The 27,867-nt window shown below is 41.6% G+C and overlaps 1 protein-coding gene and 1 pseudogene across 1 annotated transcript in view; one reads left to right on the top strand and one right to left on the bottom strand.

Moving 5' to 3' along the window:
- PHACTR2 (phosphatase and actin regulator 2) overlaps window positions 1–27,867 on the bottom strand; it is a 222,614-nt gene that overhangs the window by 162,049 nt on the left and 32,698 nt on the right. The gene's annotated exons all lie outside the window — the stretch shown is intronic.
- Window positions 434–27,466, top strand: LOC113898858 (annotated as a pseudogene).

Raw genomic sequence — 27,867 nt, 5'->3', positions numbered from 1 at the left:
GTTTTCAAGAGCCCTACTTAAAGCTTTGTTCAGTTTCTCTTCTGAGATTACAGGCCTATGTCTTATTAAAAATTCAGTATTTGGTTGAGCTATAGCAGTGCTAAAACCAAACAGGAATGTTCATTAACTTACAGATCATTGTATACAGATGAACAAACTGGATGGAGACGTCTAGCTTACTCTGCTTTTGCAGAGACAAAACGTTTGACTGAAGTAATACAAGAAGTGTTTCTTAATATTGAGGATGCAGTAGAAAGGCTAAGGTGGCCCGCTGATAGTCACACTGTCATGGAAGTCCCTTCTCTTGAGGGCAGATGGATCTGTGACTTTCTTTCAACCAATCGACTCTGGGGATGATGTATGTGAGTGTGAGTGTGTGTGAGTGTGTGTGTGTGTGTGTGTGTGTGTGTGTGTGTGTATTGCATGTGTGATTATGTTGTGTAAGATTGAAACACCTGTCTTGCTGGAAGATACTCATGCTCTTCCTGGCTTTGAAGAAGCACCTGTGAATCACCACCTGGAGGGGGCCATGAGGCAAGGAGCAGAGGGCAACCTCCGGCTGATGGCCAGCAAGAAATTGAGGCCCCCCGCTCTGGCATTCTGCAGGGAATGGAATGCTGCCAGCAGCCACGTGAGCCTGGGAATATAGCCTTCCCCAGTGAAGCCTTAGTGAGATCACAGCTCCCGGCTGAGACCCTGATTGCACCTTTGTGACATGCCGAGACTCTAAGCAAAGGACTCCACGAAGCTGTGCCCTAACTGCTGACACATAGCAACAGAGATACAACATATGTTGTTTTAAGCTGCTCCGTTTGTGGTAGCATCGTTCTCCAGCAATACGTAACAAACACAGGTGGGAACATGGCTTACTTAAAAAGAAGATCTACTCAGTCCAAATGGAGGACTGGAAGAAGTAGGGTAGATGAAGTTTCATCAGCTTTGAGGGAGAAATGTAGCCTGGAATAGGAAGGAGAGGCAGCAGAGGAAGAGAGCCAGGTGGTTAAGCTTACACTCTCCCCTCTGATGACTTCAGAGAGGGCCAGAGCCAGAAAAGTAAGACTACAGACAATAGCTGGGGAGACATGTAGCTTGTATAGCAAAATATGTAGCATGTATGAACCGAGATCATATTTCATTCAAAAATATTATACTGGCATAGCCAAACTGCCCACCCCTCCCAAGCATCTCTCAATTGCAGCAGCAATTCTTTGAGGTCACTTAAATCAGTCAGAGCCCAAAGGATGAGTTCAGGTTCCAAAGAGTGTGACCTGTGATCCATTCTCAACTCTCAAACAATTATCTGGACCCATATCTGCAACTCTGAGACACTCAGTTGTCAATGCCTATTGTGTCACGTAATGTAGAGTAGTTTAATAACAGAGTGCACTGTAGGTAGTGTACATCCTAACACTCTATCTTTCTCATTACTATCCCAAATAGAAGACATGGACTGAAAGCCCAAGTAGAGTAAAACTGCTCATATTTCCTATCTATCGACCTGTTTCCTACTATTGGAATGTAAGCTCCACAAGGAAAAGATTTTTTTTAAACACCTTATCTCTTTGCAAGTTGGTGGCAATCAATCAATATTTGTTGAATGAAGCAGGTCCATCTTTCCCTATCCTTTTTTCCTTGGTAAAAATGGGGGTAATAATAATAGATAATAATAATAATACACTTGACTTCCGAATCAAGTGTAAGGATTAAGTGGTGTAACACATGTGAAGAGATTAGAACATGGCCTTGTCTTGCATATAGTATCTGATCAGTAAAACTTAGCTATTAAGTCATAATATCTAAATATACTTTGTTGAAGGAAGCTGTTAGGAAAAAGAATCTGAATACTATAATTCATTTTCTAGTATAGGAGAACCTTACCAAGAACTTTCTTCATGGTCCAGCAGGTAAAACTCTGCACTCCCAGTGCAGGGGACCCAGATCCAATCCCAGGTCAGGGAACTAGATCCCACTTGCCACAGCTGAAAGCTGGCATGCTGCAGCAAAGATCCCACATGACCCAACAAAGAGCCAGGGTGGCCAAATAAATGATAAACAAAAAGAAGTAAACATGGGCTTCCCTGATGGCTCAGTGGCTAAGAATCTGCCTTGCAATGCAGCAGACATGAGTTCGATCCCTTGTCTGGGAAGTACCCACATGCCACAGGGCAACTAAGCCTGTGCACCACAACTACAGAGCCTGCACTCTGGAGTTCCTGATCCACAGCTACGAAGCCTGCACGCCTTAGAGCCTGTGCTCCGGAAAAGAAGCCAGCGCAACGAGAAGCCTGAACATCACAACTGGAGAATAGCCCCTGCTCTCCGCAACTAGAGAGAAAGCCCACACAGCAACGAAGACCCAACACGGTCAAAAATAAATAAAATTTAAATAAATGAATATTTTTTTAAATAGAAAGAAGTAAACATCAAGAAAAATAAATCAGTTGCATCCCCTGGGAAAAAACAGAGCAAAACCTTACCTCTAAGGAGGTTCAACTACAGGTTAAGCTTCAAGTGCACATTTAGTTTAATCTGAACCACAAAAATTTAAACTAATTTTGAAATAAATTTGGATATGGCAGTACATCACCAAGACAACAAAGGGCTTGAAGTCAGCAAGTTAAATGTGATTTTTGCTGTACAAACATATATGAAATTGTGCTTGCTGTATATCATAAATTCAGAATCTGTCTAGTCTAGACTAATTCAAGCAGAAATCCCTTCTGGTATTTCCATCTAAGTGATCAGGATACTTTTCGAGTTTTTTCTGTATGTATTTAAAAAGATCGACCATACCAAGTGCTGGCAAGAATATATAACAACTGGGATTTTCATACATTGGTGGTAGGAGTATAAAATGACAATTTGGAATTTGGAAACCTGGCCTTGCATTTTCTATAATGTTAAACATGCACCTATCCTATCAGACAGACGTTCTACTTCTAGGCATTTATCCAACACAAATGAAAACATATATCCATAAAAAGACTGTTGAGAATGCCCATAGCAGCTTTCTTCATAATAACCCCCAAGTTGGAACAGATCAACTGTCCATCACCAGAAGCAGGAGTGAATGAATATAATTTGGTGTGTCCATTTTGGTGGAACACTACTCAGTCATAAAGCACTGTGCTGCCCACTCCCCTCAGAATTGAAGGACTTACTTCTCCATCTGCTAGGGCTGTTGCTGAAAGACAGCCCTCAGCAGTCAGCCCCCCTGGGGAAGGGGCATATTTTCTTGGCTGAAACAAATAGCCTTACCCAAAGTACCAATCTCTTCCTGGAGAAGCAGCCCCTGCCAAGGCCAGATTAACATGGGAGTGGGGGCAACTTGAAATTACTCTGACAGGCCATACAGCTCCAGAGCTCCCACTGGCAGGCGAGAATTCTCCCCGTGGCAGCTGACACCGAGAGCTCCCCAGGGGACCCAGCCAGAGCTGGTGGCAGTGCTGTCAGAAGTTTCACTCCCCTCTCTGCTCAATCCTGTTTCTTTCCCTCCCTTCCAAAGCCTTAGATCCCAAGAGGCCTCCTTAATAAATGCCCTGCATGCTAATCATTGTCTCTTTCCAGGGAATCCAACCTGTGAGAAACTACTGATAAACCCAGCTCAATAGATGACCCTCAAAACCAATTTACTGAGTGAAAGAAGACAGACACAAAAGGGTATATGTTGTATGAGTCCACTGATAGAGTTCTAGGACTGGAAAAACTGATAGAGGGAGAAAGAAATTAGAACCGTTTTTGTCTTTGGGTAGGGACTGACGGGGAGGGGCCATGAGGGATCTTTTGTGGGGTTGGGAATATTCTGTATCTTAATAGGGGTGTAGGTTGCATATAAGTATGTATGCAATTGTCAAAACTCACTGAATTGTTCTCTTAAAATCTATGCATTTCACTGTATATAAATTATACCCCAGGCAGAAAAGAAAAGTAACCATATCAAATTTGGTTCAAATAGAACTTATCAGTCAACACTGGATATATTTTAAAGTTTCACGATGGCCAACTGAGCCTCTATTCATTTGGAACCTGGTAGTTAGCTTTAGAGAAGGCAATGGCAACCCACTCCAGTACTCTTGCCTGGAAAATCCCATGGACAGAGGAGCCTGGTAGGCTGCAGTCCATGGAGTTGCTAAGAGTCGGGCACAACTGAGCGACTGACTTCCCTTTCACTTTTCACTTTCATGCACTGGAGAAGGAAATGGCAACCCACTCCAGTGTTCTTGCCTGGAGAATCCCAGGGACGGGGGAGCCTAGTGGGCTGCCGTCTATGGGGTCGCACAGAGTCGGACATGACCGAATCGACTTAGCAACAGCAGCAGCAGCAGCAGCAGCAGCAGCAGCAGCAGCAGCAGTCAGCTTTACAAACTAAGTGTGGAAATCAATGTCTGTTGTGCTCATCTTTTTGTGGGTCACCAAACTAAGTTGGAGAAGACTCTTGAGAGTCCCTTGGACTGCAAGGAGATCAGCCCTGGGATTTCTTTGGAAGGAATGAGGCTGAAGCTGAAACTCCAGTACTTTGGCCACCTCATGCGAAGAGTTGACTCATCGGAAAAGACTCTGATGCTGGGAGGGATTGGGGACAGGAGGAGAAGGGGACGACAGAGGATGAGATGGCTGGATGGCATCACTGACTCGATGGACATGAGTCTGAGTGAACTCCGGGAGTTGGTGATGGACAGGGAGGCCTAGCGTGCTGCAATTCATGGGGTTGCAAAGAGTCAGACACGACTGAGCGACTGAACTGAACTGACTGAAACTAACAGACTTGCTCTTTCTTTTTGAGACCTTAACTTAAAATACCATGCTAATGGATACATGCATATGTATGGCTGAGTCCCTTTGCTCTCCACCTGAAACTATCACAACACTGTTAATTGGCTGTACTCAAATATAAAATAAAAAGTTTAAAAAATGCTATGCTAATCAGTTACAGCTCCAGAGGCCTCAGAAAAGTCATGAGATTGCTTCTTTTATGACATTTACTCATTACTCCAAGTATTGGGTACAGTATTCATTCAACTATAGATTTATCTACCTGTATGCTCTGGTGGCTCATATGGTAAAGCATCCGTCTGCAATGCAGGAGACCCGGGTTCGATCCCTGGGTTGGGAAGATCCCCTGGAGAAGGAAGTGGCAGCCCACTCCAGTATTCTTGCCTAGAAAATCTTGTGGACAGTGGAACCTGGTAGGCTACCGTCCACGGGGTAGCAAAGAGTCGGACACGACTGAGCGACTTCACTCCACTTTCACTACGCTCATGCAGCAGGCTTCCCGAGTGGCACAGTGGTAAAGAATCCCCCTGCCAAGGCAGGCAACACAAGGGACACAGGTTCGATCCTTGGGTCAGGAAGATCCCTTGGAGTAGGAAATAGCAACCCACTCCAGTATTCTTGCCTGGGAAATTCCATGGACAGAAGAATCTGGAGGGATACAGTCCACGGTGTTGTAAAGAGTGAGACACGAATGATCACCCAACACATGCTCATTTAGTATTGACCATTCAAAGAATTCTAGATCAAATTATGAAAGCATAAAATCTAGATTTTTAGATCTAGAAAGACTTGAGATCCCTCAGTTCAACAACAAAGGGAGCTTAGGCTCACAGGAGACAACCGAGTTGCTAAAGTCAGTTGCCTAGGTCTAGGCAAGAGTAGGCTGACCTCCCAGGGTGTATCCCATCAGGCAACCGTGCCCCGTGCTCTGTACCAATGCTCCCCTCCGCAGCTCGGCTTAGAGAAGAACACCTAAAAATGTATTTTATCCTGTGATTTTTCTCTTCCCTCCATTGATGTTCCTTACTTGGTAACAGTTCCCCAGCTTAGGATAAGAAGTTTAGCTGGTGGAATAAAGGACTCTTCTTTGATTTTGACAGAGATAATGTTTGCCATAAAGTAGGGGAAAGAGCACATCTGTTTGCTCTCTGCTTTCCTCTCCCTCTCACATGGCAATTTGTTGAAGGCATGTTTGGTGAAAAGTAAACTATATTTGATTCTCGGGAGACAGATTTGACCAAAAAACTGAGATTTTTATTAAAGATTCCAAAGCTCTTCCATCTCTGTGCAAGAGAAGAGAAGAGCTAGTATGTGGTAATAGGTGCAAAGTTAAGAATTAAGTCGGAAACATGAACAAAAAGGAAATCTTAAAAGTACACACTGTATGCAATCGTCTTTATCTCTAGCTTTTTCTCACAAACCCTATGGTTTCCACTATGAGTTATAAATCATTGCTTCTTTCTAAGAAACATCTGGAAAAGCAGATGAAGGCCAAGAGAGGAGAATGAAAATTAGAGGAAAACTACAATTAATAACAGTCCATCCTCTCTATCCATCTATTTTTTTTTCACACCCATCAGAAAGATAAAAAGTTAAAATTTGGTCAATATCAAGCGTTGAGGATGTGGAAATAGCAGACTTTTGTTCCATGCTGACTAGAGTGTCATAGGTATGAGCCACTTTGGAAAAGGTTGGCATCAGCTAATCTCTACACCACATACACACACACACACACACACACACACGCGCGCGCGCGCAAGCACAACCTGGAATATTACTCAGCCAATTATTACACTCAGATTTATTATAAAGAAAACTCTAGCCATTTGCAACAACATGGATGGATCTAGATGATATTAGGCTAGGTGAAAGAAGTCAGACATAGACAAATATTGCATGATCTATTTATATGCGGAATATAAGAAACAAAAACAAAAAACAATGAAAACAGATTCATGGATATGAAGAACAAATGCGTGGTTGTTGCCAGAAGCAAGGGCAGAGTGGTGCCAGGTAAAATAGGTGAAGAGGATTAAGCTGTTCAAACGTCTAGGTATTTATGTAAGTCATGGGGCTGTAACACCCTATGTAAGGAATATGTTCAAAAAATATTGTAATAACACTGAGGACAGATGACAATGTTACCTCATGTATGTGGGCTTCCCTGGTGGCTCAGAGGTAAAGAATCCGCCTGCAGTGCAGGAAACCTGGCTGCAATCCCTGGGTCAGAAAGATCCCAGGGGAGGAGTAGGAAGTGGCAACCCACTCCAGTATTCTTGCCTGGAGAATCCCATGACAGAGGAGCCTGGTGGGCTACAGTCCACGGGGTCGCAAGAGTCGGACACGACTTTGCGACTAAATAACAACAACAATCTCTTCCCATCTATTTTCTATGGTTGCTTTATTATAACATCTTTTTTTTTTTTGGCCATGCCAGGCAGCCTGTGGGATCTTAGTTCCCCAATCAGGGATCAAACCGGTGCCCCTTGCATTGGGAGGGTGGAGTCTTAACCACTGGACCGCCAGGGAAGTCCCTATAACATCTTAATTGGGAGGTAATTCTCATAGCATACAAGTCATTCATCAAAGTCTATGATTAAATGGTTTTATTATTCACAGAGTTATGTGACTGTCATTACAATCAATTTTAGAAATTTTCATCACCCCAAGAAACTCTATACCTTGCTAGCATCATTCCCCACTTCCTCACCATTCCCTAGCCCCAGGCACCCACTATAGGCACTTTCTGTCTCTAGGAATTTGCCTATTCTGAACTTCATATAAATGGAACACAACATGTGGCCTTCTTTAACAAAGTACAATGTTTTCAAGGGCCATCTGTGTTGTAGCACATATCAGTATTTCATTTCTTTTTATTGCCAAATCATACTCCATTGTGTATAGATACTGTATGCTTTTATCCATTTATTTGTTGCATGGATATCTGCATTGTTTCCACTGTGGGGTTACTATGAATAATGCTGCTAGGAAATTCATGGACAAGTTTTTGTGAAACATACTTTCATTTTTTTGTGCATACACCTAGGTGTGAAACTGCTGGTCATATTATAACTCTATGATTAATTCTTTGAGGAATTGACAGACATTTTCTTCAACATATCCTTTGAAGCACAAAAGCTTTTAGTTTGATGATGTCCAAGTTATCTATTTTTTCTTTTGAGTCTGGTATCATTTTTCTTTTTTTTTAGTTGTAGCTTGTGGAATCTGGTTCCCTGACTGGGGATCAAACCTGGGAACACTGCATCAGGAGCTCAGAGTCTTAGCCACTGGACCACCAAGGAGCCAAGATACCTCTGGTATCATATTTAGGAAATTATTGCCTCATCCAAGATCATAAAGATTTATATCTATGTTTTCTTTTAATAGTGTTATAGTTTTAGCTTTTACATTCAGATCTTCAGTCAATTTTGAGTTAATATTTTTAAATATGATGTGAGATTGAGTTCCTACTTGATTCTTTGGTATGTGGATATCTAGTTTCCTTGGTACCATTTACTGAAAAGACAGTTCTTTTCTCCATTGAAGTATCTTGACAGTCAATTTATCCTTGTTGAAAAACCAATTTTCCATAAATGTGAGAGTTTATTTCCAGACTCTCAATTGTTGTTATTTAGTTGCTAAGTCATGTCCAACTCTTTTGCAACCGCATGGACTGTAGCCCACCAGGCTCCTCTGTCCATGGGATTTCTCAGGCAAGAATACCAATTCCTTCTCCAGGGGATCTTCCCAGCCCAGTGATCGAACATGGGTCTCCGAGTTTCCTGCACTGCAGGCAGATTCTTTACCACTGAGGCACCTGGGAAGCATAAGACTCTCAATATTCTCCCATTTATTGCATATATAAACTACTTCTCCACAAATAAACTTGGCATGTGGAAAGCTTGTTCATTCTTTCAGGTCAGTAGTAAACTGCTAGTCCTTATAGAAGCCCTATAAGAAACAGTTCGAAGATTTTAGCTTCATGTTTCCACAGTCTATTAAGGTAAGAAGTTTAGCAGCAGCAGTGGAAAAGCAATCCATTGTCTCATTCCAAGTAAGAAGGTGAAAATCACAGAGAGGAGTCAGAGCAGACTTCGTTGTGTCTGACTTAGCGGATTGTATGACTCATGGACTGTTGGAGAAGGCAATGGCACCCCACTCCAGTACTCTTGCCTGGAAAATCCCATGGACAGAGGAGCCTGTTAGGCTGAAATCCATGGGTTCACTAAGAGTAGGACACGAGTGAGCAACTTCACTTTCACTTTTCACTTTCATGCATTGGAGAAGGAAATGGCAACCTACTCCAGTGTTCTTCCCTGGAGAATCCCAGGGACGGGGGAGCCTGGTGGGCTGCTGTCTATGGGGTCTCACAGAGTCGGACATGACTGAAGTGACTTAGCATTGCATAGCATGACTCATGGACTGTAGCCCGCCAGGCTCCTCTGTCCATGGGATTCTCCAGGCAAGAATACTGGAGTAGGTGCCATTCCCTTCTCCAGGGGATCTTCCCGACCCAGGGATCAAACCCGCGTCTCCTGCATTGGCGGGCAGTTTCTTTACCGCTGAGCCACTTGAGAATCCAGCATTCATTACACGAAGTGGAAAGACCAACTCACTTTAACAGCTTTTCCAAAATCCAGAGTGAAACCTCAAAGCAGCCTGGTTTCTAAGCACAAGTCAGCTTCCTGGCGTGCCCCGTGACTGGCCTTGTCCCAAAGGGTCAAAGCATAATCGCACAGGATGCCTCAGAGACAGCCGGTTGCAGAGGTGTCCAGGACAAATGCTGCGGCAGCGAGGTGACAGACACCACGTGCAACCACGCACGTGCAACCAAGTGCACTTCTCCTCTTTTGGGAAACCCGCCAAACGCAGTGTTTAAGGGAGGAGGAGGGGGCTGCTGCTGGGAACACCTGGTGCTTTTCTATTGTCTGCCAGGAACTTCCGGCCTAAAGCCTGCCGGAAATAACAGGGATGTTCCCGGGATGGGGCTGGGGCCCTGCCTGCACCGGGCTCATGAATTATCCTGTTGAGCGTGGCTGCCAAAAATCAACTGAATTTCAGATGCTATGAATTATTATCTCACACACACACCCCCACACACACCCACCCCGTCTACCAAGAGCAAACAGTCCAGGTGTGACAGCCAAGGCTTAGCTCCAGGTGGGTGTTCAGCCTCATTTCAGCTCCTGGGTGTGCAATGTCACTGCTTCGGATAAAATCACTCTCAGTTCTGTCTACCTCACAGGTTATTCAGGAATTCTGAGGGCTGCTCACTTTCATCAACAGGAATTAGCCCCACGGTCAGGTTCCCAAAACTCTGAGCTTTGTAATAAGACCTGAAAACTGACCCAGTTCAGAAGGAACCTATGTAACAGAGAAGCAAAAGCCAAGCACATATGTGTATTCACGATATCTACAGGTAATTCTCACATCTCACAGGGACAAATGAATCACTCGGAAGAGATTTTTCATTTGAGAAATGCTGGCTGAAAAGCCCTTCAGCTAAAACAATCAAGCAGACACACGAAAAGAAGCAGGTGCTCAAGCACCCTTGTTTAGCTCAAGGTTGGAATCTGATGCAGTTGGGTGAAGTTTCGTTTTCTTGGAAGAAGCTAAAATATTTTTTATTGAGGATTTCACATTTAATGACAAAGACCCCCAAAACTCATCTGTACTTAAAAAATTCATTTCATTGGTGATCATTTTGTAATATATAGAAATGTTAAGTCAATATGATGTGTATCTAGAACTAACCCAGTACTGTAGATCACTTATATTTCAATTTTTTAAAATGGGAAGGGAAAAAACACTCTTCAAGACACGAGTGCGTTAGGTAATGGCTTTCTCTCCTTTTTGGTCAAACATCCTAGAGTTCTCTAGCAAACTCTTGGCCCTGAAAACACACACATATACCCTTCTTTAAGTATGAATGAGAATCTACAAAGCCTACCAACACTTTAAAATCAAGGCAAAAAACTTCGTTTGTGCACCTCTTAGATTTTCTCTGGTTCAGGCTTGTTCCATATCCTCCTTAGCCTTTGAGCTTGAATGTCAGTGTTTATAAAAAAACATACAAAAAGAAAGGAAAAGAGGAAGGAAAAGCTGCTGACTTTGGATTGTGGTTGGTAGGGCACAGGAAACCACGAGGGACGCAAGATCTGTCGGCTTCATTGAGCCGACACGCACACACACACACACACTTCTGGGAAGAAGAAGCCTTTGCGGGAAAGAAAGGCGCCCCCGTCCACCCGCCTCAGCAGACTGAGAGCTGGCTTGCCCCTTCCACTGTGCCCACAGGCGTCAGGTAGAGAATGAATGCCTTAGAGCCTGGAAAAACCCACCCGTTCTTCACTCCTTCTACCTCAGGCTACCACCCTCACGGACATAGGCTGGGACCTGAAACCTGGGGCCTGGGACCAGCGCTTGCACCTGGACAAACATCTCAAGGCGACAAAATACAAAGAAGATGTAAGAGACTAAAAATAACTCTATATGTGCACAATTGGGGCACATTATGAACAATAAGTTATAAAAAGACCAAAAACCCAACTGCCGCTTCTGAGGAGTGGAGGCACAAGCGGGATGTGCACTCTGCTCACAGCACCATCAAGGGAGTGGGCAGACCACCCAAGCCACCCTGCGAGCCCAGCCCCAGGATCCACCCTTGCCCTCCCAGATAAGGAACCAGCTTGCCAACCCCTCCCAGCCTCCCTCCCATACCTGTCTCTGCTTGGGGCAGCATCAGTTCAGTTCAGTCACTCAGTCGTGTCTGACTCTTTGCAACCCCATGGACTGCAGCATGCCAGGCTTCCCTGACCATCACCAACTCCCAGAGCTTACTCAAAATCATGTCCATCGAGTTGGTGATGCCATCCAACTATCTCATCCTCTGGCATCCCCTTCTCCTCCCGCCTTCAATCTTTCCCAGAACCATGGTCTTTTCCAATGAGCTAGTTCTTCGCATCAGGTGGCCAAAGTACTGGAGTTTCACCTTCAGCATCAGGACTGATCTCCTTCAGAATGGACTGGTTGGAACTCCTTGCAGTCCAAGGGACACTCAAGAGTCTTCTCCAACACCACAGCTCAAAAGCATCAAATCTTTGGTGCTCAGCTTTCTTCACAGTCCAAATTAGCTCTCCAAGGAAATGCAAATGGGCTATAACAACCTTCCCCTATCTCAAAACACCCACCACTGTGACCAGATCTCGCCTTCTCCAAGGATATACTGGAGATACTGGAAGAATTTGCAGCTAACAACACAGTTCTCTCTTTTTGTTCCCCTTTGGTCCTACCTGCAGCATGTGTGATTTTAGTTCCCCAACCAGGAATCAAACCTGCAGTGGAAACACAGAGTCTTAACCCCTGGACTACCAGGGAAGTCCCTACAGTGCAGTTCTTAACAGAACACTGTCTTTATTGTTCAATTGGTCTGTTGTGAGTTTTATTCATATCCCCAGCTAGACAGTAAATCCCCTGGATTCTCAAAATAGACACCAAATGCAACCACTCTCCAGTCTTTCGACTGCTGATGCTGCATCTCAGCCCTTATCTCTCTCTGGGGGATGAGGGCAACATCTTAACTGCCCTTCATATTTTCTCTATAGTTGCTTGACAGCATGTCCTCCAAAAGCCAGGGTTATGGAGACCCAGTCTCTCCACTATGCCCAACCCTTCAGTGGGATCCTACTGCATATGTAAAAGAAAAAAAAAAAAAAAGTAAACTCTTACCACGGGCTACAAAGCCTCCTGGTTGGCTCTGTGTCCTCATTTCCACTCATCCTTTCCTTCACTCTCCCCTCTCCAGCCACACTGGCAGTCCTTATTTTCCTCAAACACAAGCGTGTTCCCACTTCAGGACCTCGATGTTCCTTCCTTGACACATGCTCCTCTCGCCAAATATCTGCATGACTTCATCCATCCTTCATCCTCACTTCATCCAAGTTCTCCCGCAAGCCAACAATTCTCCAGGAGGCTTCTCTGCCTCTATAGAAAGTTGTCCCTCTCATAAGGTCTGTCTATTTTCCTTTCTTTTCCTCCCATAAAGTGAAAGTGTTAGTCACTCAGTTGTGTCCGACTCTTTGTGACCCCATGGACTGTAGCCTACCAGGCTCATCTGTCCATGGAATTCTCCAAGCAAGAATCCTGAAGTGGGTGGTCATTCCCCTCACCAGGAGATCTTCCAAACCCAGATATTGAACCCTGGTTTCCCACATTGTGGGCAGACTCTTTACCGACTGAGCCACCACTTAACTATTATCAGGTATTTATACATTTCAAACAAATGCAAGCTTACAAAGGCAGGGACCTAGCCTGTCTTCACCATTGTATCCTTAGAGACTAACCGAGGGCCTAGCACACTATCGGCGTGAATGAACAGACACGTGTTAAATTGTTCCCCTCTACTGCAGGAATTTTGAGAGGAAAGTAGATCATTGGTTTAGAATAGTGTTTAAAGCCAGGTTGTTCTGGGTTTGGATCTTGCTATGAGAACTCAGCAAGTTTGTTAACCTCTCTGAATCTTGGTTTCTCTCCTGCAAAATGGAGGTAATATCAAAATTACATCAAAATTATGTGAAGTCCTTAATGCAACAGGTATCACTTAGTAGTGGCTCAATCATTTCAGTTCAGTTCAGTCGCTCAGTCGTGTCTGACTTTTTGTGACCCCATGGACTGCAGCATGCCAGGCTTTCTGGTCCATTACCAACTCCTAGAGCTTCCTTGAACTCATGTCCATTGAGTTGGTGATGCCGTCCAACCATCTCATCTCCTGTCATCCCGTTCTCCTGACTTCAACCTTTCCCAGCATCAGGGTCTTTTCCAATGAGTCAGTTCTTTGTATCAGGTGGCCAAAGTATTGGAGTTTCAGCTTCAACATCAGTCCTTCCAATGAATATTCAGGACTGATTTCCTTTAGGATGGACTGGTTTGATCTTCTGGCAGTCCAAGGGATTCTCAAGAGTCTTCTCCAACACTATAGTTCAAAAGCATCGATTCTTCGGCGCTCAGCCTTCTTTATGGTCCAACTCTCACATCTATACATGACTACTGGAAAAACCACAGCTTTGACTAGATGGACCTTTGTCAGCAAAGTAATGTCTCTGCTTTTTAATATGTTGTCTAGGTTTGCCATAGCCTTTCTTCCAAGGAGCAAGCATGTTGTAATATTTCCAGTTATCAGCAGAGGTCAGTAGCAACTGGTCACCACAGAATGCTTTACGTTTTAATAGAGACCTAGAATATTTTGTTTTGTTCCCTTTAGTCCTTTAAGAAAATGTAACTGTTGACAGCATGCTTTAAAAAAAAGTTACTGTTGACAGAATGGTAAAGCCTTGCTCAAAACACATGCTTAAATCTTTAGAAGCAAGTCTCACCCCACTGTAGGCACTTAAGAAATGTTGACTATAGAGAAGAAGAAGAAGAATCGTTAAGACTGTTATTTTAGCAGAAACATCACAAAGAATGGGAAAATGTTGTTCTTTGTTGTTCTGAAACTAAGCCCTGGCCTTATAGTTAGCATGCTGAGCATAACTTCATGTCAGGGGAGATGAAGGTTTTTCTTGCATATTTTTTCAGGCTATTCAGATATTAGTGCTTGGGGGAAATTCCTTGAGAAGCATTTTGAGCAGCCTCAAGTCCATCTATATACTTGGTTAAATTTAAAGGTGAGGTCAGAGTGCATGTACCCTTCTTGACAGTTCAAGAAAAGCAGATGTCTATCTTCTCTATTTGTTCCATGAACACAGAAAAGGGGGCTGTGGTTCAATCATGCAAAGTGGGACACGTTTTCAGTTGTATTGGAAGGATAAAGTTATGTCTAAGAAGTGACCATATTACATTAACAAACAGGTATTTGTGTTTGTATATGTCTGTCAAATAAAGGCAATTAGGTCCTAGAGGTCTGTTAGTCATTATATCACAGATACTTGGAAGTTACTTAATTTAGTTATCTTAAAAAGTCATTATGACATTAATGTTAGATAAAACTGACTCTATTTAGAGGTTTTAAAGTGGGATATAGTTTTATAATTTAAACATAACCATTTATGGACAGATACTAACAATGGAAATGAAACTCTAGATTTGGGGCCATTTGAAGGACCCACCTGAGTCTAATCTGTATCTCCTAGCCTATGACTTCAGACATATCAGGAGATTATTTAAATACCTGTTAAAGGACTAGAGAACATATGTTTTATTTATTTTTTGTTTTTATTTTTAAATTAATTTTTATTGGAGTATAGTTGCTTTACAATGCTGTGTTAATTTCTACTGTACAGCAAAGTGAATCAGCTATACGTATACATATATCTCCTCTTTGTTGGATTTCTTTCCCATTCAGGTCACCACAGAGCACTGAGGAGAGTTTTCTTGTGCTACACAATAGGTTCTTTTTTTTTTATGTGCTGTGAAATTTTATTTTTTGCTCGTGTTTTCACGCTCTTGGGCCAGCCTTAAGAAACAGTAAAATTACATCAGTTAGGGAGACATCCAGCAGAAAATGCAACAACAGTGGGGCTTATTGGTTTTACATAATGGAAAGTCTGAACCACTGGGTAGTGGGATGTTAGCTCAGACCTCCTTTTTCTTTTTTTTTTAAATATAAATTTATTTATTTTAATTGGAGGCTAATTACTTTACAGTTTTGTATTGGCTGTGCCCTACATCAACATGAATCTGCCACGGGTGTACACGTGTTCCCCATCCTGAACCCTCCTCCCACCTCCCTCCCCATACCATCCCTCTGGGTCATCCCAGTGCACCAGCCCTGAGCATCCTGCATCAAACCTGGACTGGCGACTCATTTCACATATGATATTGTACATGTTTCAGTGCCATACAATAGGTTCTTATTAGTTATATATTCTTTACATAGTATCAATTGTGTATATATGTCAATTCCAATCTCTCAATTCATCCTACCCTCCTTCCTCCTTGGTATGCATATGTTTGTAGGAGAATATACATTTTAATATAAAAAGGTTTTTAAAGTATTCGTGCCATTGTTTCTGACATGGTTACCCCTGTATAAATATTTCTCCCAGTTTTTAAAAATTTATATTTTCGTACGGAGCATTGGTTTACATTTATAGGTACTCAAACCTTCCAATCATTTCTTTTATGTTTTCTGATATTAGTGCTGTATTAAGGAATGGCTTTCATACTCTAATGGTATGTAACACAGTTTTGTCATATTTTCTTCTAGTACTTCTACTTTTCACTGGGTTGGGAAGATCCGCTAGAGAAGGGATAGGCTACCCACTCCAGTATTCTTGGGCTTCCCTTGTGGCTCAACTGTTAAAGAACCCACCTGCAATGCAGGAGACTTGGGTTTGATCTCTGGGTTGCAAAGATCCTGTGGAGAAGGGAAATGCTACCTACTCCAGTATTCTGGCCTGGAGAATTCCATGGACTGTATAGTCCATGAGGTCACAAAGAGTTGGACACGACTGATGACTTTCACTTTACTTTTCACATGTAAATCTTTATTTCACCTGTAATTTATTTTTGTGTATTGTATGAGGTAAGATATATGCAGTCTCCTCCAAATTGTTAATTAATAATGCCAAACTCTACTTACTAATATGCATTTGTTTTCTATTGATTTCAAAGACATTACCATAAACCAAAAATTATCTTATAGCTCAGATATCTATATTCTCAAACAATGGGAAAGATGGAGAATTATAAACGCCAACACAATCATTCTTAATATATCCACCTGAAGTTTTTCCTTCCTGTGAGGAATTTACCCCCGAAGTAAAACAAATCTGCAAAATCTTTCATTATATTCACACCTTGAAGTTGGGGATATCAGACCTAAAGAACTTCCCAGGTGGCGCTGGTGGTAAAGAATCTGCCTGCCAGTGCGGGAGACAAAAGAGACACTGCTTCGATCTCTGGGTTGGGAAGATCCCCTGGAGTAGGAGCCGGCAAGCCACTCCAGTATTCTTGTCTGGAAAATTCATGGACAGATGAGCCTGGGAGGCTACAGTCCATGGGGTCACAAAAAGTCAGACACGACTGAGCAACTGAGCACCCATACAGACTGGACCTAAAGCATACAATTACAAACATACCCTCTATCGCTGATTCTAACTTTAAATAAACAACCCATATCTTCTATTATGAAAACTAAGTCCTAAAAGAGCTCAAGTACATGTCATGAAAAGCCATTTGGGTGTAAATATATCATAATAATACAGACTGATAATTGTACTAGGGTGTAAAATTTCAGTGTATTTTAGGTATTCTTCAACAAGTAAGTTGACTTTTACTTTCAGTACAACGGAAAACATATAAATGTTTAATAGCTTGAAGTATCAGTTATTAAACATTTAAGGAACATTACTTAGCTCTTTAAAATTGTGTTTTATTTAGAATTCTGTTGTTACTTTTCTTTAATGAGACAAAAAAAATTTTTAATGGAAAATCCTAGGAGAGGCACATGCTTATTCTTTCATCTGAAATCATGCTGCCTCTAATCTCTTTTGATATCCAGCAAGCAACATCAAGTCCATATAGGGACTTGTACAAAGGAGAAACAGGTTGTAATAAATTACTTCTTTCCAGGGCTTTATTTAATATCAATGCATCATGGAAACAGAACACTAAATTGCTACTTATAAACTAAATATGCATTTCAAATAAAACATTTAACATTCTAAAGAGCTAGATTAAAAATGCCTAGAGGTCTGATTTTAAATGGCAAGCAAAGGTGAAAATTAAATGTCATTATCTAGACCTGAACGTTTATGAGCCACGTACATAGTGAGTTTTATACTTCTGCCTCTATTTTACTCCAGGGATAGCACTGCTTTGTGGAACTAAATTTCAAAGTTTACTGTTAGGTACATTATCCTGGCTCAATATCCATAGATAAATGAAATAATTCATTATAACCCATTGTCATGATCAGTTGATAGAATACTTTTATGATCAATAACTTGACTCCATACACAAAAAATGTTACCAAAATTTAATGAATTCCAAACTGAGCTAAACCCAAATGTTAATTATTTTTGAGCTACAAATTAACCAATTTTCATAAATAACCTGTTCACAATATGACACTATCTATTGGTTTTTTAAAATATTTCTGAATTGGGCCATTAAAATATTCTCCAAATAGAAGTAAAGTTAGATTTGGTTTGAGATTATATCTATTCCAATACAACTCCGAAACCACTCAATGAGTCAGTGGGTAGATTATTTGTACAACATTTTACCCTAAAAAAAGACCTGTTTAAGCAGAAATTTATATAAATTGCTTAAGGATGATATGTCTGTAAAATAATGATGCATTAATTATTATGTGTGCAATACAATATGTTAATATAATATATATTTATATAATTAATTATAAAGTAATTTAGGATGAAGTCACCTGAACTATAATACAAATTGAGTCTTTTTCTTCCTATTTTCATGAGTTGTCTTGGTGCTCACACACAATTCTCAAGCAAATTAATAGGAAGCAAACTGTACTAACCCGCTAGGGCTGCTGTATCACCAAGTACCACAAGCTGGGCAGCTTAAACAGCATAAATTTATTGTCTCACAGTTCTGGAGGCTGGAAGCCCAAGGAAAAGGGGTCCTGAGAAAGAATCTGTCTCGGGTCCTCCATTTGCCTTTGGTGATTTGCTGGCACGTTTTAGCTTGTAGAAACATCGCTTGGTCTCTCTCTCCATCTTTATATGCTGTTTGTCCCTGTGGCTTTCTCCGTGTCCAATTTTCCCCTTTTCTAAAGAACATCAGTTATATCAGATTAAGGCCTACCCTAATGATCTCATCTTAACTAATTACATCTGTAAGGACCCAATTCTGAGACGGGCTTAGGATCTCAACCTATATGGACTTTGGAGGGACACAAGTCAATGCATAACACAGACAACATGCCCAAACCAGAACCCTGGATTGCCAGGTCTAATGAGAGCTGTGAAGATAAGACGGTTCAAACCCTTGACTCAAATGAAATGTTTGTTTTACTCATAAACGTTATTCACTTGTGTTAACATAGCTCTTCATTGCTCTGGCCAACTGATCCTTTCTTTTTTTTTTTTAAGGTTCTCTGAGTAATTCCAAAAGCAAGCCTATTTTTAATTCAGACAATTAAAAACTGGTCCCTAATAAGACTGCTTAAAAGTAATAGGGCCTTGATTGAAATACTGTTTATTGTGCAACTGAACCAGTACAATGCCAGTGTATCTGACCTCACCAAGAATTTGGAGATACTGTATATGAAATAGAAAGGTCATTCTGAATCAAGGGTCTCCTATCAATCAGAACAATGATACAGTTTCCCTGACCCCATGTCATCTGTAATGTAATGTAACGTAGGTAGCTTTTGCCTCTAGGTAGCTTTGACCACAAAGGAGTGGGAAAAACACTATTACTTAGTCATCCACATAAAGATCTAAGCCTTCTTTGGCATTGCAAGAAGAAAACAACTAAATTTCATCTATGCAACTTGTATTAGTTTCCTGTGGTTGTTATAGCAAATGATCACAAACTTGGTAACATAAATAGCAGAAATTTATTCTCTCACAGTTCTGGAGGCGAGAAGCCCAACATCACGGTGTTGGCAGGGCAGTGCTCCTTCCGAAGGTTCTGGGGGAACATCATTCCAGGGCTCTTCCAGCTTCTGGCTCCAGGCATTCCTTGGTACGTGGCCCATAATTCTAACCTCTGCCTCTGTCTTCACAGGCCTTCTCATATATGTGTCTTTATCTCCCCTTCTAGGCTTTCCAGGTGGCACTAGTGGTAAAGAATCCACCTGCCAATGCAGGAGATGTGGGTTCCATCCCTGGGTAGAAGATCCCTTGGAGGAGGGCATGGCAATCCATGCCAGTATTCTTGCCTGGAGAATCCCATGGACAGAGGAACCTGATGGGCTACAATCAATAGGGTTGCACAGAGTCGGACACAACTGAAGTGACTTAACACACACACACACACAAACACACACACACACACATCTTCCCTTTTTCTGTTTCTCATAAGGACGTTTATCACTGGATTTAGGGCCCACTGGGTAATCTCGGAGGATCTCATCTCAAGATCCTTAACTTAATTAAATCTGCAATGACCCTTTTTCCAAATAAACTCATATTCACGGGTTCTTGGGGTTGGGATGTGGACATATCTTTGGGGGTGGGCACCTTTTAACTCACTGCACAACTGTCCAAGAATGCTGTTTGTATTTTAATAATATCTTTAATATTTTTCAAATTCAGTTCAGTTTAGTTCAATCGTTCAGTTGTGTCCAACTCTTTGCAACCCCATGAACCTCAGCACGCCAGGCCTCCCTGTCCATCAACAACTCCTGGAGTCTACCCAAACCCATGTCCATTGAGTCGGTGATACCATCCAACCATCTCATCCTCTGTTGTCTCCTTCTCCTCCTGCCCTCAATCTTTCCCAGCATCAGGGTCTTTTCAAATCAGTCAGCTCTTCTCATCAGGTGGCCAAAGTATTGGAGTTTCAGCTTCAACATCAGTCCTTCCAGTGAACACCCAGGACTGATCTCCTTTAGGATGGACTGGTTGGATCTCCTTGCAGTCCAAGGGACATTCAAGAGTCTTCTCCAACACCACAGTTCAAAAGCATCAATTCTTCAGCACTCAGCTTTCACTCTCCAACTCTCACATCCACACATGACTACTGGAAAACCCATAGCCTTGACTAGACAGACCTTTGTTGACAAAGTAATGTCTCTGCTTTTTAATATGCTGTCTAGATTGGTCATAACTTTCCTTCCAAGGAGTAAGCGTCTTTTAATTTCATGGTTGCAATCATCATCTGCAGTGATTTTCAAATTAAGTAGTGCTATATTTGTATATTAGAAGTATGAGTTCTGTTAAATCTGCTTTAGCTTCCGGCCTCATCTTTAGGCTCGTCTCTCTTCCATCTCTGCACTTTACCCCAGACAGCAAGTTGCTCCTCACTCTTTCTCCTCAGGGTTTTTGCCTGAGGATATTATTTTATTCTGTTGCACTCTGAGTCTCCAGGTTGACTTTGCTCATGTGTCCATACTTTGGGTTTCAGTCCGAGTTACTTTTCCAGGAAGAGTTCCTGACCCAACAAATCTATGTTAGAAGTCCTTCCCATGGTATTTACAGCACCATGCTGCTAAGTCGCTTCAGTCGTGTCCGACTCTGTGCGACCCCATAGACGGCAGCCCACCAAGCTCCCCTGTCCCTGGGATTCTCCAGGCAATAACACTGGAGTGGGTTGCCATTTCCTTCTCCAATGCATGAAAGTGAAAAGTGAAAGTGAAGTCATTCAGTCGTGTCCAACCCTCAGCGACCCCATGGACTGCAGCCTTCCAGGCTCCTCCATCCATGGGATTTTCCAGGCAAGAGTACTGGAGTGGGGTGCCATTGCCTTCTCCATTACAGCACCATAGAGACAAGTATAAAATGACAATCAATGGAGTAAGGCGAAGATACTAATAACAAGTATCATTCATTCAGGCTAGGACTCATGACACACTTGTCTTTATTGTCTTTATGGCAGCCGTATCTACTCTGAATTTAATTGCACTGTGGTGAAGCATGTTTTCTGCATCAAATCAATCCTCTAAAGTTCTTAAAATTTCTTTTGTGATTTAGTAAACAACCAATATTTGTATATGTTGTGTGTGGGCTGAAGAGGAATTTGCATAGATCTATTTGATCAATTAAATCAAGCCTGTCAATCATATTGCTTGAATCATCTCTATCTTTACTCATGCTGGATTCTCTATCTATCATCTGATGGAGGCTTAATCACCTCTCTTACAATGATTCAGGTTTATCACCCCAAAACTCAAAGACTTTTCCCTCAGAACAATTTGATTCATTTTGAAGGGGCCAAATATTACTTAGATTGCAAAAGTAAAATTGGGCAATCTACATGAACATAAAACAAAGTGTGAATTCAAGATAATAATTCTCTTTTTTGACTCACACCTTGGTGTAATCCCCTCAAGGGTGGGTGAGGCCAGGGACTTGCTTCTAATCAACATAACATGGCAAAGATGTGCTGCAAGATGAGATGCTGCTCGCATGACCATGTGATCATATATGGCAGAGGTGACAGACTGGTTCTCCTGTGGTTATGTGAGGTTTGTATGACTCCTGCCTTGATAGCAGACTTGCTTTAGAGTCTTGCTGACTTTGAAGAAGCAAGCTGCCATGAGTCCTAGAGCAACAAAGAACTTATTTCTGCCAACAACATGAGTGAACTTGGGAGCAGACCTTTCTCCACTGGAGCTGTCAGATGTAAACCCACCCACCTGTCACCTTGACTGCAGCCTTGGGGAGGGCCCAGCTAAGGCGTGCATGGACTCTTAATGCATAAAAACTGTGAGACAATGTGTGTTGCTTAAAGTTGCTAACTTTGTGTTCATTTGTTTTGCAGCATAGAAAACAAATACTATCTAGGAAACATTTACCACTGAGAATATATTGAGGATTAGAAACAGATAGACGGCCAGCCCAAGAAAATCTAAATATCATAACTATGTTTCCTGGGAGCTTCCAGGTGGCTCAGTGGTAAAGAATACACCTGCTAATGCGAGGAGACATGGGTTCGATCCCTGGGTGGGGAAGATCCCCTGGAGGAGGAAATGCCAACCCACTCCAGTATTCTTGCCTGGGAAATCCCATGGACAGAGGAGCCTGGCGGGCTACAGTTTGTGGGTTCACAAAGAGTCAGACACGACTCAGTGACAGAGCACACACTACGTTTCCTAGGCTCTTTATTTTTTCTTCTCTTGTCCTATAAACATATTTAAGTGAACGAAGATTTCTGAATATGTGTGCTTTGTATGGCATTTTTGTAATGGAATACACACACACAAAGAAACATCCTAAATGCCCCCAAGAAAGGTGGACTAGTTAAATATATCTGGGTGTGTCCAAATAATGGAACAGCATTTAAAATATTCATACATATCAACATAGATGGATAGCCAAAAGATCCTACTAAATTAGAAATTATTGATATATGATAAAAAGTACAATCCAATTTGAGCTAAAAAAAAGAAAAGATACACTGTAAGTGAGATAACACCTGCTCGCTGCAAATAGGAAGAAGATAGAGAAGATAAACGTCATACGTTTAAATTCATAAGGCCATTCTAATGCTAGTAGTGAATCTAAAAAAGGTTTCATTTTCTTATAGTAGGTAAATGTTCTGTGCATAGAAATTACTTCAATTCCTAGGATTATCTAAATTAGCTTGTTCTTCCTAAAATAATGAAAAAACTTCTTAAATACTGGTGCTGATTTTTAAATTGGTGAAGAGCCGTCAATTTGTGGCAATGAGATCCCATGGGGACAAGACCATGTTTGATATCTGCTGCAATTCCTGTTTCTTCCGCCGGCCAGATCCAATGAACAAATATTTGTGGCATGCAAATCACCCAGGGTTTGCCTGAAGCACTCTGTACATGCCCAGCTGTGCAGTCATCAGCCTGACACCTTAGAACATAGATGCTGCTGGCTTTTATCATCTTGGCATGAATCCAAGGCTCATTCTCCAATGGAATAGACAAGAGATAAATCATCTTACTGACTCAACCTCGCCATCACCAGACTCCTTTGTTGTGAACACTTAGCACACAATGAACACAAACTGATCAGTAGCATGAGTCACAGCTGGCCCTGAGACCTCAGTGTAAAAATCAGACCAGCTTTTCTTCAATAGCCTCTAAGTATATAAATATCAGCTTCAAATATTTAAGATACTACATACCAAAAAGGAAAAGTGCAAATTTCATTTGCAGCAAAACTGCTCTCTCACTGAATGATCAGGACTCAGTGTTCCCATTCTGGCAAGATCAGACAGCAGGAAAATATATTTGTTTAATTACAGTCTTTGAAGAGAATAGCACATTCTTAGGCTACAACTTTCTGGAAGAGAGTTTAGGATATATGATACATCAGAACCTTCCCTGAAAACGATTTTAATTCAATAATAGGCAGCAACTTTCCACAACTTTCTATGTGTCCTCCACTATATTAAGACCTTCCTTGCAAAGGGTTGCAATTCAATAATTATATTGTTATTGTTAGGCTATCTGCAATGAAAAAAAGAAATACTTTCCCTAAAATTACCACACAGAATAAGGTAAAAATGGGACTTGGAACCTAAAATTTTCTAGGTCATTTTCTATATGACATTATTTTACTCTCCCAGTAAAGACTCATTAGCATTAGTCGCTCGGTCGTAGCCGACTCTTTGTAACTTCATGGACTGTAGCCCGCCAGGCTCCTCTGTCCATGGGTGTTCTTTAGGCAAGAACACTAGAGTGGGTTGTCATTTCCTTCTCCAGGGGTTCTTCCCAACCCAGAGATTGCACCCGGGTCTCCCGCATTGCAGGCAGACCCTTTACCCTCTGAGCCACCAGGGAAGCCCCAAGTGTGGTACCATTTCCTTCTCCAGAGGATCTTCCCAACCCAGGGATCAAACCCAGGTCTCCTGCATTGCAAACAGATTCTTTCCCGTCTGAGCCACCAGGCAGCCCACTGCCAGAAAGACCCATTTGAGTACAGTAAAAATGAGGTCTGTAGACACATTTGCATTTTATTGTTTTCTAAAAATAGAATGAATGTAATTTTCAGAGTCATTTCATGACACCACCTTGATATGTAAAATATTTGCTTCTAAACCAAGACTGTTTCTACTTCAATCTTTTTTTTTTTTCATTAAATGAGTGATTTATTATTTTTCTAGAGAGAATCTTTTACTTCTGGGTCAGTCTACACAGAGAGCATCCAGCATCACTCTGGTGACTAGGAGCCACCTCTCTAATTCACATAAATCTTCTTGTTCAGGTGCTAAGTCGTATCCAACTCTTTGTGATCCCTGTGAACTGCAGTACACCAGGCTCCTCTGTCCTCCACTATCTCCTAGAGTTTGCTCAAATTCATGTCCATTGAGTCAGTGTTGCTATCTAACCATATCATCCTCTGCTGCCCTCTTCTCCTTTTGCCTTCAATCTTTCCCAGCATCAGGGTCTTTTCCAATGAGTTGGTTTTTTGCATCAGGTGGCCAAATAAACTTCTACTACAATCTTAAACCTATATTTTACAAATTCATTTAAAAAAAGAACAACTGGACATTTGTATGCAAAAAAAAAAAGTTAATCTAGACATAGATCTTAGAGCCCTCATAAAAATTAACTCAAAATGGATCCTGGATCTAAATGTAAAACACAAAACTATAAAGCTCCTAAAGATAACAAAGGAGAGACACCTATATGACCTTGAGTAAGGCGATGATTTTTTAGATATAGCAAAGATAAGATCCACAAAAGGCAGTCGATAAGACTTCATTAAAATTAAAACCATTTTTTAAGAGAATGTCAAGAGAATGAGAATTCAAGCCTCAGCCTGGAAAACATTTGCAAAAGACACATCTGATAAAGGACTGTTATTTAAAATAAATAAAGAACTAAAAACTCAAAAATAAAATAACCAAATTTTTAAATGGCAAAAGATCTGAACAGACACCTCTCCATAGAAAATATATAGATGGCCAGTAAGCATATGAAAAGATGCCCAACATCATATGTCATTCAGGAGATGCAAATTAAAGCAAGAATAAGATACCCTGATGCTGGGAAAGACTGAGGGCAGGAGGAGAAGGACGACAGAGGATGAGATGGTTGGATGGCATCACTGACACAATGAACATGAGTTTGAGCAAACTCCAGGAGATGGTGAAGGACATGGAAGCCTGGCATGTTGCAGCCCACAGGGTCGCAAAGATTCAGACATAACTTAGCTACTGAACAGCAACGACACACATCTATTAGAACGGCCACCATGCCAAAGGCTGATAAAGATGAGGAATAACAGGAACTCACATTCATTGCTGGTGGGAATACAAAGTGGTATCGCCATTTTGGAAGACAGTGTGGAAATTTCATATCGAAACAAACATACTTGTACTATATGATCCAGCAATCATGCTTCCAGGTATTTCCCTAAATGAACTGAAAACTTACATCCATACAAAACTCTGTACCTGGGTAGTTTACAGCAGCTTCATTCATAATTGCCAAAACTCGGAAGCAACCTATCCCTTCAGTAGGTGAAGGATAAATAAACTGTGGTACATCCAGACAATGGAATATCATTCAGTGCTAAAAATAAATAAGAAATAAGCTATCAAGCCATGAGAAGACATGAAGGAAACAAAGTTTAAAAAAGTTAATTTGAAAAGTAGTAGTTTGTATGATTCAAACTACAGGACATTATGGAAAGTGCAAAACTATGGAGACAGTAAAAAGATTAGTGGTTGCCAGGGGCTATAGAGGGGTGGGAAGGACTGCTACACAGAGTGTAGAGGATTTTCAGGGCAGTGAAATTATTCTGTGTACTACTACTACACTTTTGTCAAAACCCACAGAACGTTCAACATCAAAAGTGGTTTTTGAGCAGAAAGAAAGGCCTGAAGCGCAAAGCCACCACTGCAGAAACTCAAGAGACTGCAGTGGCAGAGGATGGGATGACGGAAAGTAGGGTCCAACCACTGAAGACGGTTGCCTTTCCTCCAGGCTTCAGCATTTCAGAAATTAAGAACAAACAATGGTGACACTTAACGTTTGGTAGAAATAGCAGCAGCGGAAGAAAAAGTTGGCAGTTAAGAAAAACTCAGAGAGAGAGGCTCTCAGTAATAAGCCCGTACCCAAGACCATGGACAACCAGTGAAATGTATGATGAAAATGTCATATATATCCTAATGATGATGAGGTTGTTTATGACGAAGCTACAGACGAATTTGCTTCTTACTTCAATAGACAAACTTCTCCCAAGATTCTCATCACTACATCAGGTTGATCTCATGGGAGAACAGTACAACTCTATGACCATTTCTCTGCAGTTATACCAAACTCACATGCTTATTACAGAAGAGCACTGGCTCTGAAAAAATTATTTCACAGTGCCATCTCAAGAGATTTCACAGACCTGATTGTTATTAATAAAGATCATAAAATACCAAATGGATTAATTCTGAGTCAGCTGCAAAACGGCTCAGTTGCTCAGTTTAAGCAGTGTTCATCTGCATAAAGAAATTAAACAGAGTGGAGCCGCTCAGTCGTGTCCGACTCTTTTCGACCCCATGGACTATTGCCTATCAGACTCCTCTGTCCATGGGATTTTCCAGGCAAGGGTACTGGAGTGGGTTGCCATTTCCTTCTCCAGGGGATGTTCCCAACCCAGGGATTGAACCCAGGTCTCCCGCACTATAGGCAGACTCTTTACCGTCTGAGCCACCAGGGAAGTTAAAGAAATTAAGAGAAGAGGCAAAGACCCAACAGTACACACACCTGAAATAATTTTGAACAATTTTAGCAACACAGCTGGGTCATTCTATTGGATAGATGTTTGTATCTCTCTTTCCCCTTAATCCTCAATTTATTGGAAGGCAGGTTGCCACACTCCACAATCAACAGGATTATGTATTCTTCAGATGTCACAGATTCATATTCAAGAGAGAAAGGAAAGTGGGAATTCAGGAACTTGCACCACATTTTACCTTAAAATTAGGATCTCTTCAGAAAGGAACCTTTGATTCTACATATGGAGAATATGAATGGGTCCATAAGCCCTGGGAAATGGGTAGAAGTAGAAGAAAATTCCATTTATAAAGGACTGAGGGGGTACTACAGGACTGTGAGGAATAGGCCTATCTTGAATTTATGAAACAAGACCCTTTTCAAAATGGCAACTCCTGATTTCATGAAACTTCTTTCATGTATAAAGAAAGCTGAGTGCCGATGAATTGATGCTTTTGAACTGTGGTGTTGGAGAAGACTCTTGAGGGTCCCTTGGACTGCAAGGAGATCCAACCAGTCCATTCTAAAAGAAATCACTCCTGCATATTCATTGGAAGGACTGATGCTGAAGCTGAAACTCCAATACTTTGGCCATCTGATGCAAAGAACTGACTCATTTGAAAAGACCCTGATGCTGGGAAAGATTGAAGGCTGGAGGAGAAGGGGATGACAGAGGATGAGATGGTTGGATGGCATCACCGACTCAATGGACATGAGTGAGTAAACTCCGGGAATTGTTGATGGACAGGGAGACTTGGTGTGGG

This window comes from Bos indicus x Bos taurus, chromosome 9 (assembly GCF_003369695.1).
Source record: "Bos indicus x Bos taurus breed Angus x Brahman F1 hybrid chromosome 9, Bos_hybrid_MaternalHap_v2.0, whole genome shotgun sequence".
Taxonomy (NCBI): Eukaryota; Metazoa; Chordata; class Mammalia; order Artiodactyla; family Bovidae; genus Bos; species Bos indicus x Bos taurus.
Note: the sequence above shows the minus strand (reverse complement) of the source record. Positions and strands in the feature narration are given on the sequence as shown.